Here is a 16,850-nt window from a genome sequence, read left to right as displayed (position 1 = left end):
CTTCAAGGACTTTGAAACCTGTTCTGCACAGCAGCCCTGCCAGATCCGGGCTTCTCTGTTTGTGAGAGTTACAGACTTGCTGAAAGTTTCAAGATTAGGTATGGACAATCCCACACTCTGCTAAACTTTAAGCACTATCATGCCTGTCTCTATTAAACATAGCCACACACACCTTAAAAATGTGAGGCTAATGAACAGGAGGGAGAAACACAGGCCTGACCTACAAAGGAAGCAATGTAGCACTTGGTACTTCCTGTTGGAACTAGGAAAGGTACCTGGACAATTGACAAAATATTTCCTTTTGCGCTTTTATAACCTAATGAAATAAGATTCCTCTGGAAAGAGGATGGTTTCTCTCTTCCAAATTCTTGGTTCTCATATCGACCTAAGAAAACTCACTAGTTAAGTAACATTCACACTCAAGAAAAGGTAAAAATGCAGGCCATGGAATGTTCCAGCCTCAGTGCAGCCCAAACAGAGCCTTTAAGAGGTTGCCACACTGCTGATCCCAGAATCCCTGGGGCTTCCAAGGAGTCTGAGGTAGGCCCCCACCTCAGAGGAGTCCCCAGCAAATAACTAATAAAGTTTACTAAAGTGTAAAGAACACTGAAGTCACCAGTCAAACCAAAATCTTTTTTGACCTTGCAGATAACCTTGGCAGAGCTGATTGCCTGGTGAAGGCTATGGTACTCCTTGATCTGCTCAACATGCTCTGATATCCAGCCCTTCAGGGCTTGAGGGTGTACTTCACACATGATCTGGAGATCCAAAGTCAGGTCATTGTATTTATCTACAAAGTCTTTGAAGATGACATCAATTTCTGCCAAGGTGACATCTCTTAACTTCAGATACTGATATAGTTTCATGAACCTTTGATAACAAGGTGAGTATAAGTACTCATAGGCCTCTGTAAGCACAAGAGGTCACCTTTCATATTCCCTATGGGATCATTCAACAAATCTGTGGCTTCTTCCCAGAAGATCTGGAAGATGTGGCTGTCTGTCAGTGAGTCTATCCTTTCAGCCATTTCCTGGACCTCAGGGCCTAGGTTGTAGTGTGTTATCTGTTTACAGGCTGAGGACTCCAGCTGGCTCACATTCATGGTTTCACTCAGTCTTTTGCAATTCAGGTCTTCCAGGTGCCTTGCTTCAATCTCTCCAAAATCCACTTTGGAAACCACAAGAAAGCATAGAAGTTAAACTGCTAGTCATGATAGCTTCTTATTTTACTTTCCCATTACTTCTAATCACTGCCTTAAGAAAACTAAGTGAACATCATTGCTGGGATTTTTGTCACAGGAAGAATTCATCCCTTCTCCCCTCCACCATGCTGTGGGCTCATTCATCAGTTTTCATGATAAATAACAGACTGTAATCCCTTGTGTGAAAATGACAGTTGGAAACACATATCCATCTCCTTTCCTCCCAAACCCAATTCCAGTGACATATTAGAAATTGCTTTTTAAAAGATGATAACCAGCAGGAATGAGGAGAGTAGAAAAGGAGCCCAATAGAAACACACACTGGAAAGTAGAAAGATAACCACGCCAGTGGCAAATGATACTCCAAGGGCCTGAAAACACAGACAAGCTCAGCCAGGCCAAGCACAAGTGCCTGGTAATAAAGGACACTAGTTTCTAAGGTCACCATATACTGGAGGAGGCAGAGAGGGAACAGGAAGTGTGTTCAAAGTCTGCTAAAGAAGCAGTTGGTGAGAGTTCACCTCACCATGGAGGCTGCCCTCTGCCTGGCAAGGGACAGGAAGGACCACCTGAAGGGCTCTCAGGCATGGAGGACACTTCTAGACATATACCTGTCTTGAGTAGTTACAAAGGACATGATGTATTCAATTTAAGGATGAAGAGGACCACACCACCACCAGGGCAGGAAACTGGAGTAGAGGATCTCACCCTCCTACTCTCCCTCTCAGATCCAGAAGCCTGGCAGCAGGCAGGGGCTGCAAAAGTGACCAGACCGAAAGAGAAGCCCTCAAGGACCAGGTCAATTGAAGGGCAGCCACAGAGCCTCAGAGGCCATGGCCCAGAAGCCCTTAGCCTATCAATCCACTTGTGGTGACTGTCTTAATAGACACAAACAAAAATCTCCAACCAGAATAGAAAAAGCTTTAGAATGGGGAACATACAAAAACTCAAAATAGGGCTTATGTAGCTCAGTGGTAGAATGTTTGCCTACCATGTGTAAGTCATGGGGTTTGATGCTCAGTGCCTCATAAAAAAGGAAAAAGCCTAGATTTCATCCTTAGCATGCAATAAAGAAAATAAAGGAGGAAAAGCCAATGGAGAGAAGCAAATTGGATGAAATGGAAAACTATGCAAGGAAAAGAAAAATCTTTAAAAATAAGAATAATCTCCAAAATATAAGATACTTCAACCATGAAAAATGACAACAACATAGTATATAAATGGATTTTTAAAGAAAAAAGGGAGGGGCTGCAGTTGTGGCTCAGTGGTAGAAAGCTCACCTAGCACGTGAGGCACTTGATTTGAATCTCAGTAATACATAAATGTGGTGAGCCGCTTCTGCCATTTCTGCAGACTATGGTCGCCATTACAAGATGGCGCTGGCTCCGCTGTGGTCTGTGACAAACAACTCCTTATTTGGGAGAGTTGGCGCGTGGTTTTTCACCACCCTATGAGAAAGCTCCACGTGGCAGCTTCGCATTGGGGCTTGAAATGCTTTATTAAGGCTGGGAGGGGCATCCGAGGGGGGAGAAGAAGAAATATCAAGGGCCTGAATAAACTGCTGAAAGAAGATTCCTGAGTTGTGTCTTCCTTGCGGGCAAGGGGTCGCGACAAGTGGTGCCAAAACCCGGGAACCAGAACTTTCAGCAGTCAGGGGTGGTGCACCGGTTAGTCCCAGGTAAGTGGGATCCGCGACCAAAGCGGGGTTAGTCCCAGGTAAGTGGGATCCGCGACCAAAGCGGGGCAGCTCCTCTGTGAAGAAAGAGAGAGCATTACATTTTATTGCAGCTGCACTGTGTACTTTCGCTTCTACTTTCGCTTTTGTTTTCTGTGTTTCTTTTGTTGTGTCATTTCGCTTTTGTTTTTTGTGCTTCTTTTGTTGTTGTGTCATGGGTGCCGCATCTTCAAGTCCGCTTCTCCTGGCCCTAGATGGCCTGTTACGTTCCAAGGGCCTGGAAGTGAAACATAGTACTTTACAGAGATTTTTACAGAAGATAGATATCGCTGCACCGTGGTTTGCATTTTCGGGCAGCCTTACTGTACCTAGTTGGGATAAATTAGGCAAAGATCTAGATTTCGCTCGTGAGCAAGGCACCTTAGAGGGTGGCGTTATACCACTTTGGAAGTTAGTCAGAGGACGTATAACAGATGGTAAATGCCAGGAAGCTGTGAGTGAGGGTCAAGCTATTCTTGAGCAACTGCATGAGGAAAAATCTGAAGGATCATGTAGTGAAGTGGCAGAGAGTATTAAAAGTAACAGTAGTGAGAAGGCAAAAGAGCCTGAAGATAAAAATAGGAGAAGGCTCTACCCAGACTTGACCAAATTAAAAACGCCTGAGAACACAAGCGACTCAGAGAGTTCTGAGGACCTTGATATATTGTTACAACAACTACATAAGATAAAAATGAAAAAGAAGAAAAAGGAGACACAGGGCACACAGGCCTGCTGTAAGAAGGGGAAGGGAGTTAACATCGGTCAACAAAACTCTGAGGAGGAGGAGGTAGAATATCTAGAAGAAGATATGGTGCCGATTGCCCCACCTCCGTATGTGGGGGGGAGCCAAGGTTCCGGGAGATCTTTTCATGCACAAGTTTGGAGGACAGTTAATACAGATATGGGACTTGCATACCCTGTATTTCAGGACAATAACAGGGGAAGATATCATGAGCCTTTAGACTTTAAGATAATTAAAACCTTGGCAGAATCTGTCCACACTTATGGCATAGATGCCGCTTTCACTCTCACTCAGGTGGAGGGACTTACTAGATTTTGCATGACTCCCTCAGATTGGGCTAGTCTAGTCCGTGCTTGTGTTTCCCCAGGGAAATATTAGGAGTCCAAAGGTGGCTGTTTAATGTTTCTGGCAGTACCCAAGACTCAGAGCGAGGTAGGAGGCTTAAAATTTCTGCAAATAATTCACAATTATCTAATGCTACATTACCCTCCACAGCAGTCTGTCTCCAATCTCCGTTCCTGTTCTTTTTGGCTAATGACACCTCGTTGGGGATGCTGGATTGTTCTAATGTTACCTGTCTCTTATCTGAGTGTTGGAATGGTTCTTGGACTGTAGCAGTGGTTATGAAAATTCCAACTTTTGTCCCAATCCCAGTCACTGCGGACCCAGATAAATTCCCCATTGTTGAGCTACTTAGAGTCCGCAGGGATTTTGGAATTATGGCAACTATAGTGACAGCTGTGGCAGTGTCTGCTGCTGCAGCAGTTACGGCCGGAGTGGCCATGGCCAGTAAAGTAAAAACTGCTGCCACCATAAATCAAGTTGTTCAACAAACTTCCACCATACTTGAATCCCAAAATACAATTAATCAACATATTTTGTCAGGGATTTTAGCTGCCAACCAAAGAATAGATTTACTCCAAGCTCAGGTAGAAGAATTGGCTGACTTGGTGCTTTTGGGTTGTGTTGACCAACGTGCACATTTATGCATAACCTCTGTCAGATTTAATGATTCCAGGAATGCCTCCTGCATCATTGGCGAATATTTGGCCTGAAATTGGTCCATGGCAGCGGAAGACATGATCCAGTCTCAACTAACCCAGATAGCTGTCTTGAACAGTACCCGTGTCGATCCCGTGACTTTGGGTCAATTCACCGATTGGATATCTTCTGCTTTTTCCTTCTTCAAAGAGTGGGTGGGGGTAGGCATTTTTGGTGCAGTGTGTTGCTTCGGTATGTTCCTCTGTTTGTGGTTTCTCTGTCGCCTTAAGGCCCACAGTGCTCACGATAAGGCTATGATCATACAAGCTCTTGCAGCTTTAGAAAATGGCAACTCACCTCAAGTCTGGCTTGCGCATCTTAAACAGTAAACCTTTGACATGGTCGTTACACCCCAAGTTATTATAACATTGCACTGGGATCGACATGACTTTCCTTGTTATTCTCTTAGTGTTGGAAAGCCCTTGCACTCTGCCGGTCTTACTGCCATTGCACGCAGATGGGTTTCCACACTAGTGCTTTTCTATCGCCTTAAAGTCCATGCCTTTCTTTCAGGATGCTGTCAACTTGTTTGTCATTATAAACAGCCACAGTTCAGCCTCAGCTATCCCCTTCGTCCACCATCATCACGATACAGGATGCGAGGCAAGGCACTGCACTTGTGTGATCCTTGACGTGGACCTCAAGGAGAGCATGTCCTATTGCATGTGGGTTAGAAGCGTCCACGCCCCGCCCCACGAAAAAAGGCGTCGGCTGATATGGCCTCAGATCTGGGGAAGGGCCCTCCTTAGGACTGAGCCATACTATGCAGCCACTTCTGCACAGTGGGATAGGACCTCTACCCTCGCCTGTATTGTTTTAAGAAAACAGAAAGGGGGAACTGTGGTGAGCCACTTCTGCCATTTCTGCAGACTATGGTCGCCATTACAAGATGGCGCTGGCTCTGCTGTGGTCTGTGACAAACAACTCCTTATTTGGGAGAGTTGGCACGTGGTTTTTCACCACCCTATGAGAAAGCTCCACATGGCAGCTTCGCATTGGGGCTTGAGATGCTTTATTAAGGCTGGGAGGGGCATCCGAGAGAGAGAAGAAGAAATATCAAGGGCCTGAATAAACTGCTGAAAGAAGATTCCTGAGTTGTGTCTTCCTTGCGGGCTAGGGGTCGCGACACATAAAGATAATTGAATAAAGGTATTGTGTTCATTTACAACTAAAAAAAAAATAGAAAGAAAGGTGCTGGTGTGGTGGCATATGCCTGTAATTCCATTAGCTTTAGAGGCTGAGGCAGGAGGATCACAAGTTCAAACTCAGCTTCAACAAAAGCGAGATTCCAAACAACTCAGTGAGACTCTCTCTCTAAATAAAATACAAGGAGCAGATGACAGTGACTTCAGCCTTCCTGCCACACAGAAGGAGGTGGAGCAGACAACAGTGATCTCAGCCCACTCCACGGAAGGAGGAGTGTGACCATTCTATGGCCCCATCTACCAATGCATGGGGTGGCTTTCCCCTGGCTTCCATTTAGTGACAACAGGCAGGACCAACAAGACCATCTTCCAGGTTCCTACAGGCAATGTATTGGTAGTAGGCAGGGTCACTACATGATTATAATTTAGAAACTATAATACCTCAAATCCACACTGCCAGAGAGGAAGACACATGGATGACATGAAGAAACAAGGGAGGAAAGTGCTTGAAACACACCAAGCTGATACAATAATAGATTCCATTGACATTCCATTCCAAATGTACATAATTAAAATGATCTGCAGAGCAAAGAATGAATTAAAGGAGCAAATACAGACAACAGTTTACTGTTCCACCAAAGAGATATGAGAGGAAATACAGGTAACAAAAGTTTGCTTCAAGAAAAACATGGAGACTGTGGGAAAAAAACAAACAAACAGAAATCCTTGAAGTGAAGGAAACAATAAACCAAATAAAAAAATTAGTAGAAAGCACCAACAGTACACTAGATACTTGGAAAACAGAACCTTAGGCAATGAAGACAAAATATTTAATCTTGAAAATAAAGTTGATCACACAGTGAAGATGGTGAGAAACTGTAAACAGAACTTTCAAGAATGATGGGAAAACATGAAAAAGACCAAATATAAGAATTACTGGGATAGGGGAACACACTGAGATACAAACCAAATGAATGCACAATATCTTCAATGAAGTAATAATAGGAAATCTCCCAAGCATGAAGAATGAATTGGAAAATTAAAAACAAAAGGCTTTCAGGAAAGCAAATATACAAAATTACAAGAAATCCACAACAAGCCACATTACAATGAAAATGTCTAGCATATAGATAAAGGATAGAATTTTAAAAACCACAAGATTAAATTTTTAGATTACATATAGGGAGAGAAGAATTCGTATCTTAGTAGATTTCTCAGCTGAGACCTTCAAAGCTAGGAGATCCTGGAACAACATATATCAAGCTCTGAAAGAATATGGATGCCAACCAAGAATCTTGTACCCACCAAAATTAAGCCTCAGATTTGATGACAGAATAAAAATCTTCCATGATAAAAATTAAAGAATTTACAATGAAAAAGCCTGCACTACAGAATATTCTTGACAAAATGTTCCATGAGGAGGAAATAAAAAATAACAATGAAAATCAGTAAAAGGAGGAACTACATTAAAGGAAAATCCACTCAAATGAGAAACCAAGTCAAGTTAAAAACCAAAAATAAACCAAAATCACCAGGAATACAAACAATGTATCAATAATAATCCTGAGTGTGAATGGTCTAAACTCATCATTCAAAAGATATAGATTTACAGATTGGATTTTTAAAAAATCCAAAAACATGCTGCTTTCAAGAGACTCATCTCATAGGAAAAGACATTCACATACTGAAGGTGAAAGTGAAAGGATGGGGGAAAAACATACCACTCACATAGGCCAGGTAAACAAGCAGGAGTTTCCGTGTACTAATGGATAAAATAGACATCAAATCAAAGTTACTAAGAAGAGGTAAAGAGGACATTTGATATAGCTTAAGGGAACCATACATCAACAAAACATAACAATCATAAATATCTATGCCCCAAACAATGGAAGTTCTATGTATATGAAAAAAAACCTTCTCAATTTCAAGAAGAAATTGATCACAACACAATCATACTGCATGACTTCAGCACACCTGTTTCACCAACAAAAACTAAACAAAGAAACTACAGAACTCAATAATATAATTAATGATTTATACATAACAGGCATAAAGAGTATTTTATCTATCATTGAGTAAATACATCTTCTTCTCAGGAACACATGGATCCTTCTCTAAAATAGACCATATATTAGGCCACAAAGCAACTCTCAGCAAATACAAAAAATAGAGATACTACCCTGTATTCTATCATAGCATAATGAAATGAAAGTAGAAATCAATGATAAAATTTTAAAAAAAAAGCTTCTCCAATAGCTGGAGACTAAATAATATGATATTAGAAGAGAAATGGGTAGCAGAAGACATGAAGGAGCATTTAAAAGCATCCCTAGAGGTAAATGAGAATATCAACACATCATATAAAATCTCTGGGACACTATGAAGGCAGTGCTAAGAGGAAAGTTGATTGCAGTAAGCTCATTCATTAAAAGAATAAAAAGTCAACAAATATATGACCTCAAATTACATCTCAAGCCATTAAAAAAGAAGAACAAATCAACACCAAAACTAGTAGAAGACATGAAATAATTAAAATCAGAGCTGAAAACAATAAAATTAAAACAAAGAGACAATTCAGAAAGTTGACAAAATAAAATGTTTTTTTTAAATATAAATAAAATTAATAAACTTTAGCCAGGCTAACAAAGAGAAGGAGAGAGAAAATTCAAATTACTAAAATTCATGATGAAAAAGGAAATATCATGATGGACATTACTAAAATACAGAAGATTATTAGAAAGTGTTTTGAAATTTATACTCCAGTAAACAGAAGATCTCGATGACCTCAACAAATTTCTAGAAACATATGTTCTATTCTCTCTGAATCAGGAGGACTTACACATTTTAAATCAATTTCAATCAAGGAAATAGAAGACACCATCAAAAGCCTACCAACAAAGAAAATCCCAGGACCAGATGAATTTTCAGTTGAGTTCTACAATACTTTCTAAGAAGAACTAATACTAGTACTCCTCAAATTATTCCATGAAACAGAAAGGGAGGAAACCTCATTCTATGAGGCTAACATCACCCTAATACCAAAACCAGACAAAGACACATCAAGGAAAGAAAGCTTCAGACAAATATCCTTAATGAACAGACACAAAAATTCTCAATAAAATCCTGGCCAATCACATATAAAAACATATTAAAAAGAGTACAAGACGATCAAATGGGATTCACCCCAGGGATGTAAGGTTGGTTCAACATTATGGAATCAGTAAATGTAATACATCACATCAATAGACTTAAAGACAAGAATCATATGATCATCTCAATAGATGCAGAAAAAGCATTTGACAAAATACAGCACACCTTCATGTTCAAAACACTAGAAAAACTGGGAATATTAGGATCAGACCTCAACATTGTAAAAGCTATGTATGTTAATTCCAAGGCCAGCATCATTTTAAATGAAAAAAATACTCAAATCATTACCTCTAAAAACTGAACCAGGACAGGGATGCCCTCTTTTACCACTTCTATTCAACATAGTCCTCGAAATTCTAGCCAGAACAATCAGAAAAACAGAGGAAATTAAAGGGATATGCACAAGAAAAAAAGAACGTAAACTATCACTATTTGCTGACAACATGATTCTATATATAGAATATCCAAAAAATTCCACCAGAAAACTTCTAGCGCTAATAAATTAATTCAGCAAAGTATCAGGATATAAAATCAATACCCATAAATCAAATGCATTTCTATACATAAGTGATTAATCCACTTAAAGAGAAATTTGAAAAACTACCCCATTCAAAATAGCCTCAAAAATATAAAATATTTGGGAATTGACCTAACAAAAGAGGTGAAATACCTGAAAACTACAGGACACTAAAGAAGGAAACTGAAAAAGACCTTAGAAGATGGATAGATCTCCCATGCTCTTGGATAGACAGAGTTAATATTATCAAAAGGACATACTACTCAAATTGTTGCACAGTTTTAATGCACTTTCTATTAAAATCCCAATAAAATTCTTCATAGAACTAAAAAAATTATCATAAAATTCATTTGAAAAAATAAGAGACCCAGAATAGCCAAAGCAATCCTTGGCAAGAAAAGTCAAGTGGGGGGCATCACTATACCAGACCTTAAACTTTACTGCAGAACAATAATAACAAAGACAGTTTAGTATTGGCACCAAAATAGACATGCAGACCAATGGTACAGAATAGAAGATACAGAGACCAACCCACATAAATACAGGTTTTTCATACTAGACAAAGGTGCCAAAAACATACACTGGAGAAAGGATAGCCTCTTCGACAAATGGTGCTGGGAAAGCTGGAAATCCTCTGTAGAAAAATGAAATTAAACTTCTATTTCTTACCATGCACAAAACTCAACTCATAGTGGATAAAGGACCTAGAAATTATACCAGAGACACTGTACCTAACAGAATAAAAAGTAGGTCCAAATCTTCATCATGTCAGATTAGTCCCCGAATTTCTTAACAAGACCCTTAAGGTATGAGAAAGAAAATCAAGAATCAATAAATGAAATGGATTCAAACTGAAAAGCTTGTTCTCAGCAAAAGAAACAATCAGTGAGATATGGGAGCAAAATTTTACCACACACTCGTCAGATAGAGTGCTAATTTCCAGGATATAGAAAGAATTAAAAAAAAAAAAAAAAAAAAATACCAAAAAAAAAAAAAAAAAACCTAAACAACCCAGTCAACAAATGGGATAAGGAACTGAACAGACACTTCTTAGAAGAAGATATACAATAAATCAACAAATATATATATATATATATATATATATATATATATATATATATATATATATATATATATATATCCAACATCTTTAGTAATTAGAAAAATGCAAATCAATACTACTCTAAGATTTCATCTTACCCCAATCAGAATGACAGTTATCAAGAATAAAAGCAATAATGAGTATTGGCAAGGATGTGGGGAAAAAGCTACACTCATACATTGCTGGTGAGACTAAAAATTGGTGTGTCCACTTTGGAAAGCAGTAAGGAGTTTTCTTTGAAAATTGGGAATGTAACCACCATTTGACCCAGCTATTCTATTCCTCAGTCTATACTCAAAGGACTTAGAATCAGCATAGTATAGTGACATAGCCACACAAATGTTTATAGCAGCTGAAGTCACAATAGCTAAACTGTGGAACCAACCTAGAGGTCCATCAAAAGATGAGTGAATAAAGAAGCTGTGGTATACATGTATACACAAACACACACACACACACACACACAAACACACACATACACACACAATGGAATATTACTCAGCATTAAAAGAGAATAAAATTGTAACATTTGTATGTAAATGGTTAGAGTTTAAGAATAAAATGCTAAGCTAAGTATGCCAATCCCAAAAAACTAAAGGTGGAATGTTTTCTCCCTTTAGTGGATTCTGATCTATGATGGGGGGAGGACGGGAAGAATGAAGGATCTTTGGATTGGGCAAAGGGGAGGTTGGGTAGGGGTTATGAGGGTAGAAAAGATGGTGGAATGAGATGGAAATCATTACCCTAGGTACATATATGATTGCACAAATGATGCATCTCTACACAATGTACAACCAGATAATTGAAATGTTGTGCTCCAGTTGTGTATGATAAATTGAAATGCATTCTCCTATCATGTACTACTAAGTAGAACAAATAAAAAATAAATATAATAATAAAAAAGAAATTACTCAGTCCACCAAAAAAAGATATAATCCATGCTTATACAATTACATCAAATTGAATTCTACTGTCATTTGTAACTAAAAAGAACCAAAAAAAATGCAATCTCAAAAAATTCAACATACTACAGTGATTCAACCACATCAATGTTTATAGCAGCTCAATTCACAATAGATAAGCAATGGAGCCAACCTCAGTGCCCTTGGACAAAGGAATAAAGAAAATGTGGTAAATGTACACAATGGACTGTTACAATTACTCAGTTATAATGAAAAAATATTTTATGTTTTTTTTGGTTAATGGACAGAAATGGAGACTATCATAAGTTAAATAAGCTACAGCCCAAAAGTTAAAGGTTGAATATTATGTCTGACATGTGGAAACTAATTCAAAATAAGGGGGGCATTAAAAATAATCAAAGTAAGATCAGAAGAGTAGACAAAAGTGTATGAATATAAGGGAGGGGGAAGGGATAGGAAAAGTCAGTATAATGAATGCAACTTAACTTTCCTATATACCTGTGTGAATATTCCATGAATGTACCACACTGAATCTCACCATTCTGTATATCCACAAGATACTAATTTTAAAAAACTCTTAAGTAAATAGCAAAATGATCAGTAGTGTAGAGGGAAAGAAACAGGGAGTGGGAGAAAATTAAGGTAAAGAAAATTACTGGGGATTGAATTAGAATAAATTATATTCCATGCTTTTATAATTATGCCAGCATATTCTATTTCTATGTATAACTAAAAAGAACCAATAAAAAAGAAATATTTTATTTATTTTATTTTTTATTTCTTTATTTCTAAATAAATAAAATATAAAACAGGGCTGGGGATGTGGCTCGGTGTTTAAGTGCACTTGAGTTCAGAGTTCAGAGCGTTTTGGTATCAATACCTGTTACAAAAAAGAAGGAGAAGGAGAAGGAGAAGGAAAAACAGGAAAAAAGAGTGCCTTCAAATTAAATATATGTGAGAGATGAAATGAAGAGTTCAATGCCCAGGCTGCACAAGAAGTTTGAGAAGGCTCAGAAAGCAGAGCCTAAACAGGAGAGATGTTATGAAAATCAGACAACCATTCCAGGAGGCCCATCAGCTGCTGATGTGAACCCAGCAAGAAGGAAACCACAATAAAAGAATTCATGAGAACTCCCTAGAGCTCTAAGTCTAGATCTCCAGCTGACAGAGACCTGCCTGTGCCCAGTCCTGGAGATGGAAAACAGTTCAACAGTCAAGTACAGTTGAGAAGAACGGACCCATGAGCAGAGACCTTCCAGAGAACCCTGAGCCAGGGTGCAATGCAAACTCCTGGCACCCTCTCCTCAGGGATGTGGCCTGAAGGCCAGCCAGTCCTCTTCCCTTGGCAACTCTGTGCAGACAGCCACTTTCTCTCCTCCTCTCCTCCACCACCACAAAGACGAACCACCCCCTTTGGGGGCTCAAGGCCTCTGGTGACCTGACCATCTCTCAGCCCCTCTTTGCACTCCAGAGGTATCTGCCAGGGACCACATGTAACTCCAGTTCAGGCCCCTCTTTAGAGAGGCCTCTCCTGAGCCCCTGAGGGCTGCACAACTTGTGCTTTTACAGAACCCACAAAACCTGGGTCTGCCAATTCCTGCCCCCATCGAGGCTCACAGAACCACCCTGGGGCCTCCATCTGGGCAAAGTGATGAGGTGACCAAGCAGATGCCATTCCTGCAGTAAGGAACCAACCAGAGTGGAAGATATGACCCATTCAGACAGCAGGAACAACATGGTCCTCAGCCACAGTAAGCACCAAGATGGAGAAACACAAGGATCTGGGGAGACATACCACCAACAAGGCTCCAGGCAGGGTAACTAGAACACAGGTCACAGAGGCAGGGCAGAAGAGCACTGAGGGGTCTCAAGAGAAACTGAAACAAGGGCCCTTGCACAATGTCATTGAACAGCACAGCACCTCCCAGGACAATCTGGATGCCTCAGCGGGGCATGCATTTCCCTTGTTCTAGGCCTCAGGCATTCCACCAACTCCAAAATTGGCCCCAGTCCACTTTAGGATGAATTCCCCTACGATGTGTCAAATTTATGTCGATGCAGCATTAAAACCTATCCGTAAAAATTGGCCTCAGTTATATATTTCTCATTATATGGATGATATTCTCTTTTCAGGACCTGATAAACAGGAACTTGATGACTTATTACAAAAATTGCCAATTTATTTTCAACCTCATGGGTTAATAATTGCCCCTGAAAAGATACAGAAGGAGGATGTCATCAATTACTTGGGATATACAGTTACTAGACAAAAGATAATTCCTCAAAAATTATCAATCAGGAGAGACAATTTAAAAACACTTAATGATTTTCAAAAATTATTGGGGGATATTAATTGGTTATGACCTTCTTTGGGGATACCTACTTATCAATTAGGTCCTCTGTTTTCATTGATACAAGGAGATTCTGCACTTAATAGCTCTAGTATAATCACTAAAGAAGCCTCTGATGAATTGACCTTTGTAGAACAACGCATTAAAAATGCATTCCTTCAGAGAATAGATTTGCAAGCCCCTATTTCTCTTTATATCTTAAATGCATTTCAATAACCTACTGCAGTTCTGGGACAGCATGAGCTTCCTTTAGAATACATTTATACAAAACATAGATTCTCCAAAAATATTATGCCATATGCTGACCAGATCGCATTATTAATTGAACAAGGAAGACAGAGAAGTATAACTTTGACGGGCAATGACATTTCTCACATAATTACCCCATTACCTAAAGACCAATGGACTCACTTGGTACAAATGACTGAAATGCTACAAATAGCGTTGGCTGAATATACCGAAGGTATTTCCTATCATTTCCCCAAGGGCAAATTATGGGACATGCTAAAACGTCAACAATTTGTAATCAATAATATTATTAGTGAATATCCTTTAGACAATGTTGTTACTGTGTTTACTGATGGATCAAAAACTAAAAGTGCTTATTGGACAGAGAATCAATATTGGGTTCAAATAACAAACTATCAATCTGTCCAACAAAATGAATTATTTGCAGTCATTCAAGTTTTAAATGATTTTGATAATCAAGATATTAACATTCTTACTGACTCTGCATACACGATGGGAGTAGTTAAAAATATATTTACTGCAGTAGTCTATTCTAATAAACCTACTCTACAAAATCTTTTTCTTACTTTACAAAAACTTTTACAAGCTCGTAATGCTCACATATTTATAGATCATATTAGATCACACTCTAAATTACCACGATTTTTGACATATGGTAATGCTCAGGTAGACAAATTAGTGATGTTCAAAACTCCTCAAGAAGAACATAATCTGTTTCATTCTAATGCCAGACATTTACACATTAAATATAAGATTCCATATAAACAAGCAAAACAAATTATTAAAAATTGCCCAGTTTGTCGACCTTTACATCTTAGGATTGTACCTTCCGGATTAAATCCTAGAGGGATTCAACCTAATGAATTATGGCAAATGGATGTTACACATGTTCCCTTGTTTGGACGATATTCTCGTGTTCATGTTACTATTGACACATACTCTAAATTTTTGTGGGCTACCGCTCAAATTGGAGAAACCACCCTTCATGTTATTCAACACTTAGTGGAAACATTTGCTATTATGGGAATTCCCGCTATGATTAAAACTGATAATGGTCCGTCTTATACTAGTAAAAATTTTAAAGATTTTTGCAAATTATATGATATTGTTCATCTAACCGGAATAGAATATAATCCACAAGGACAAGCTTTAGTAGCACGTGTACATGCTACGCTTAAAACACAAATTAAAAAAATTAAAAAGGAGGAAAATGACAGATTTAAATATGCACTTGTTTAGACATTTACAAAATCAACCTAAAGCATTGTTACATCAAGCCTTATTTATTTTAAATTTCCTTAATCTTCCACAAGGAGAAATATTGACAAGAGCAGAATGGCATTTTGAGCAAAAAACCTTAGAAATTGTTCATGAACCAATTTGGATAAAAATTGTGGCAGATGCTGAATGGCAGCCAGAGATTTTACTTTATAGAGGAAAGGGCTATGCTTATGTTACAACAGAAAATGGACACCGGCAGTGGCTCCCAGGGCGGTGGATCCAGACCCGTCACAATCAGAACGGCACCAAGGGGGGCACCCTATCCACTACCCCAGCCGAGGAATCAAGATCCTGAGCTTGATGTTCCGGTGGCAGCATGGCCATCTTCATCTTGGGGCCTGACGTCATCGACGTCCTAATTTCTCTCCCTTACCTACGTGGGGTCAAATTAAAAAGCTGAGTGGGGAAGGGCAAAAGGTGCTGCAATGAACAGGGAAGAGTTGCACCCGAGAAAATTTATTTCTGGCCATGTGTGCATTATTGACAGTGTCTTCTGCTTCTGAGGTACAAAATAATAATACTCACTATTGGGCCTATATTCCCAATCCACCTTTGCTGGAACCTGTTACTTGGGGTGACATGGATATTACCTTATATACTTCTCCTGCTCTTTTATCTCCCCCTTGGAACAATTTAACATATATGAATATTTATGATGTAACATCATTTAATTTCACTTATAAGAATAATAACAGTAAACCTATATGCTTGGGTGTTCCTCCTTGCTTACAATTAGATTGGCAACATTGGATACTAGTTGGAAATTGGAGTAATAGTTCTCGAACCCGTTTACTACGGTTGTCTGCATGGTCCGTCAATATGACCTGGGATGATATAACTGAACAAAAATGCCCTATGTTCCCCGAGTGCCACGATTTTACTTATCAGGACTTGAGATACTCCCCTTTCATATGGCAGGAATGTTTAGGCAAATTTGGGAACATATTTCAGAATATTATCATGTGGGGTCCTTACAGGATGTTCTTAAAAAACTGTTCAGAATGGAATATTACTGTTTGTGATTTATCTTCTACATACAGAATCCCGCCGAAAGAGAGATGGAATGACACCATTCGGAACGACAAATTGATGGCCTGGGGTGATGGCGGAATTGCTGATCCACGCTTGGCTTCAGTGCAGTACCCTCATCATTTACAAACACATTTATGGAAAATTGCTGCTGCAACTAAACCTGTAATTTTGTCTAATGGCTCTTTCTCTGGGACTAGTCAATCTGCTGCTTCTTATAATTTTACTGTATTTAAAGAATATAATATAACCATATGTGTGCCCATGCCATACCTGTTCTTAATTGGAAATGTTACTTTTGATGAGGGAATTTTATGCTTTAATTGTAAATTGTATACCTGTATTAATACATCTGTTTCTATTCCTTCTGGTTATTCCATTGTGCTGTTACAACAGCACTCTCAC

At 39.0% G+C, this 16,850-nt stretch overlaps 1 pseudogene; it reads right to left on the bottom strand.

Annotated features, from left to right (window-relative positions):
• The window catches only part of LOC124076174 (E3 ubiquitin-protein ligase RNF213-like), a 36,261-nt pseudogene extending 20,497 nt beyond the window's left edge, over positions 1-15,764 (bottom strand).
• Between the last annotated feature and the right edge of the window lie 1,086 nt (positions 15,765-16,850).

The sequence above is a fragment of the Marmota monax genome, unplaced genomic scaffold (genome assembly GCF_021218885.2).
Source record: "Marmota monax isolate L192 unplaced genomic scaffold, Marmota_monax_Labrador192_F-V1.1 WCK01_AAM20220418_F8-fsc00828, whole genome shotgun sequence".
In the NCBI taxonomy this organism is placed as follows: Eukaryota; Metazoa; Chordata; class Mammalia; order Rodentia; family Sciuridae; genus Marmota; species Marmota monax.
Note: the sequence above shows the minus strand (reverse complement) of the source record. Positions and strands in the feature narration are given on the sequence as shown.